The following is a 4,120-nucleotide window of genomic DNA, read 5'->3' as shown; positions in this document are numbered from 1 at the left end:
TTTTTTGCAACAGCCAATCATGACACCCAATTCTAAAATGAGCTCTTGTCATATTCCAAGGAGGAATATATGCTTTAACTAATAGGCCAGAGAGAATCTGAAGAAACAGGCTTTGGTGGGTTTCTTCTGCTTCAGTCTATTTTCAGTTACATCTTTTTATGTCAAGACATATTTCTGCTATCCATAAAAATAGTTCAAGACTGAAGTGGGAATTTAAGGGTTCTTTGGAAAGTCAGTTGTGTTGGATGGTGTTTTACTGGGGCAAGCATGTGAAGGAACGTTTAGCTGAAGCAGACACAGGGGAAAGGGTGTTCTGCTAACGCACACGTGATAAAGGATTCTTTGCTAACAACACACATGTATTGGCCCACCTTACATTGCATAGTTGAGCTGCATTTGTTGGGACTCCATAGGGAGAAACACATCAAAAAATTTCTGGTGGTGTGCTGCAGTTTCTTGCTGCTTCCTCGGACTTGGGCTGGTTGGTGGCAGAGTGATGTCAGCTGAGACAGACACATTGAGGCAAGGCGTGCTCAGGCAAGACTCGTGGAGGATTTGTGATGTTTGGAGCGAGTATAAATAGGACCCAACAGTGATAGGGGTGTGTGTGTGGCTGAGCTAGGCATGCCTATAGTGCTAGCTGAGAGAGGCACAGCTGAGAAGTTCTGACCTTCCTCTTGGCTCTGGTCTCTCCTGCTGACTCATGCTGAGGCAGAGGCTTGACTGTTCCTGTTAGGTCAAGCCACCTCTGCTGCTATCCGGACACTACTGAACTGGACTACTGGTGTATCCATAAAGTGTTTTCAAGAGGATTGACCTGTGACCTGTGACTTGAACTGCTGATTTCCTTATAATGCACATAGAATGCTCCAAAGAACAATTTCTGAACAGGTCCACATTCCCCACCCCTGTATCCTTTCTTTTCTACTTCTTTTTATGTTTTTGTTTGTTTGTTTGTTTGTTTTGTTTTGTTTTGTTTTGTTTGATTTTGGTTTGGTTTTTCGAGACAGGGTTTCGCTCTGTAGCCCTGGCTGTCCTGGAACTCACTCTGTAGACTGGACTGGCCTCGAACTCAGAAATCCTCCTGCCTCTGCCTCCCAAGTGCTGGGATTCTCTACTACTTTTGGTGGGTCGTGGGCTAGAAAGGAGGTTAAAACATTCAAGAACTGGGGTGGTGAGATGGCTCAGTGGGTAAGAGCACTGACTGCTCTTCCAAAGGTCCTGAGTTCGGATCCCAGCAACCACATGGTGGCTCACAACCACCCGTAATGAGATTGGATGCCCTCTTTTGGTGGTGTCTGAAGACAGCTACAGTGAATTCCCAGCAGCCACACACATGATGGCTCACAGCCACCTGTACAACTACAGTGTGCTCATACACATAAAATAAATAAAATAAATCTAAAAAAAAAAAACATTCAAGAACCATCATTAAAAATAGGTTTTGAAAAAATTAAAGTCACACAAGGTTGTCCCCAAGGTCATCAGACTGGGTGAATTAGTCCTACTCTTCAGGAACAGGTTGGACAGCTGGTCCTGGTTGGGTTGGGGGTGTTGGTGAGCTGGCTCCAAGGGCATGAGAGCAGGAAAGTTGACCAGCTCAGATACCTCTTAGGCCCAAATACAGGTCTTTCAATTGGCCTACCCAACATCTACCCCATCAATGGAAGGCTGGTGTGCATTAAGTACAGAATCAAACTATAGGATCTCTATGACACAGGGCAACAATTGGATATCCCAGAGGAGTCCCAGTGAGGTTTCAGTATTGATAAAGTAGCAGAAGCCAGAGGCCTCATTGCAGTGAAACTTCTTTGCAAACAAAGAAGTGTGGTCAAAAGGATATACTGTGGGGCGTACTGCTGCACAGTACAGCTTCCACAGAGATCTTTTTCTCTGTTGGGGGGCTGGATATGCGGGAAGAGGTAGATGAGTGAGATTGGGGTACACGATATGAAGTTCCCAAAGAACCAATAAAAGTTAAATAAAGTGATTCAAGGAAGGGATAGGCTGGGCAGTGGGTAGTACATGTCTTTAATCCCAGCACTTGGGGGACAGAGGCAGGCAGATTTCTAAGTTCGAGGCCAGCCTGGTTTACAGAATGAGTTCCAGGAAAGCCAGGGCTACGCAGAGAAACCCTGTCTCAAAAAACCAAAAAATAAAAAAATAAAATAAAATAAATAAATAAAATAAAAACAAAAAGCAAAGAAAAAAAAAAAGGAAGGGATAGAACTTGGATGCTACTCACCTAGCACACATGATCTCCAGTGCTGCATAAAACCAGGCTTGTCAATGCACACATGTAATTCTAGCACTTAAGAGGTATGTAAAGCCAGGAGGATCAAAAGTTTTTTGTTTTTTTAATTTTTTGTTTATTTTTAAAGATTTATTTATTTACTTTATGTGTATGAATACACTGTAGCTGTACAGATGGCTGTGAGCCATCATGTGGCTGCTGGGAATTGAACTCAGGACCTCTGCTTGCTCCTGCCTCACTCTCTCCGGCCCAGCTCCAGCCCTGCTTGCTACAGAGTAATACACCGTAGCTGTCTTCAGATGCACCAGACGAGGGCGTCAGATCTCATCACGGATGGTTGTGAGCCACCGTGTGGTTGCTGGGATCCAAACTCAGGACTTTTGAAAGAGCAGTCCGTGCTCTTACCCGGTGAGCCATCTCTACAGCCCTATTTTATGTATATGAGTACACCATTGCTCTCTTCAGACACACCAGAAGAGGGCATCGGATCCCATTACAGATGGTTGTGAACCACCATGTGGTTGCTGAGAATTGAACTCAGGACCTCTGGAAGAACAGTTGGTGCTCTTAACCACTGAGCCATCTCTCCAGCCTTTTTGTTTGTTTGTTTGTTTGTTTGTTTGTTTTGTTTTTTGAGACAGGGTTTCTCTGGGTATCCCTGGTTGTCCTGGTCCTGGAACTCACTCTGTAGACAAGGCTGACCTCGAACTCAGAACCCAAGTGCTGGGATTAAAGGCATGTGCCACCACTGCCTGGCGGATCAAAAGTTTAAGGTCATCCTCTATATAGAAAGTTTGAGAGTAGTAGCCTGGGCTACATGAGACCCTTTCTTGAAAAACCAAATAGCCAGGTGTTGGTGGTACATACCTTTAATCCCAGCACTTGGGAGGCAGAGGCAGGTGGATTTCTGAGTTCAAGGCCAGCCTGGTCTACAGAGTGAGTTTCAGGACAGCCAGGGCTATACAGAGAAACCCTGTCTCAAAAAACAAAAACAAAAACAAAAAACAAATGAAAAACCAAATAAATCAGATAGTTCAAGCTCATCCTTTAGGTTGTCCTGGAACTCACTCTGTAGACCAGACTGGCCTCGACTCTGTAGACCACCATCTGGCCATCCTTTAGGTTTTAAAGTTCACCTATGAGCAAATATATTTACTGTACTTTTCTGGTTACCCTGTCTTTTGTTACAAGAGCACTGACCATGGATCTTTATGATAGACAGGATAAAGACTCACTTCTTTTTGCCTTATCGGGTAGACATCCTTATGCTTCTAAGTCAAGTCTTTCAAAAACATCTAGTTTTCTCAAGTAGGACATAAATGTTAAAGGAAAATTATTTTAGTTACTCAACTCAGTCTCTGGAAAAAAATTTAGGTTTCTTAAAGTAATCTGAGCATGTGAATCTGCATTGTTCTTCCCCAGTTAAGAATGCATGAAGAATAACTACACATGAAATAATTCTCCTGAAGAAGTAGCATCCAAAGATATGCTCAAGGTGTAAAATACATACATACACATATAATTTAAAAGGCTTAGGGAAAAGAAAATCTAAAATATTTCATTACTTCTATGTGTATATTGAAAGCCTAGGCGCTGGAGAGATGGCTCAGTGGTTAAGAGCACTGACTGCTCTTCCAAAGGTCCTGAGTTCAAATCCCAGCAACCACATGGTGGCTCACAACCATCCATAACAAGGTCTGACACCCTCTTCTGGTATCTCTGAAGACAGCTACAGTGTACTTACATATAATAAATAAATAAATCTTTAAGAGAAGAAAAGAAAGCCGGGTGTGGTGGTGCATGCCTTTAATTCCAGCACTTGGAAGGCAGAGGCAGGCGGATTTCTGAGTTCGAGGCCAGCCTGGT

The sequence above is a fragment of the Mastomys coucha genome, chromosome X, assembly GCF_008632895.1.
Source record: "Mastomys coucha isolate ucsf_1 chromosome X, UCSF_Mcou_1, whole genome shotgun sequence".
Lineage (NCBI taxonomy): Eukaryota > Metazoa > Chordata > Mammalia > Rodentia > Muridae > Mastomys > Mastomys coucha.
Note: the sequence above shows the minus strand (reverse complement) of the source record.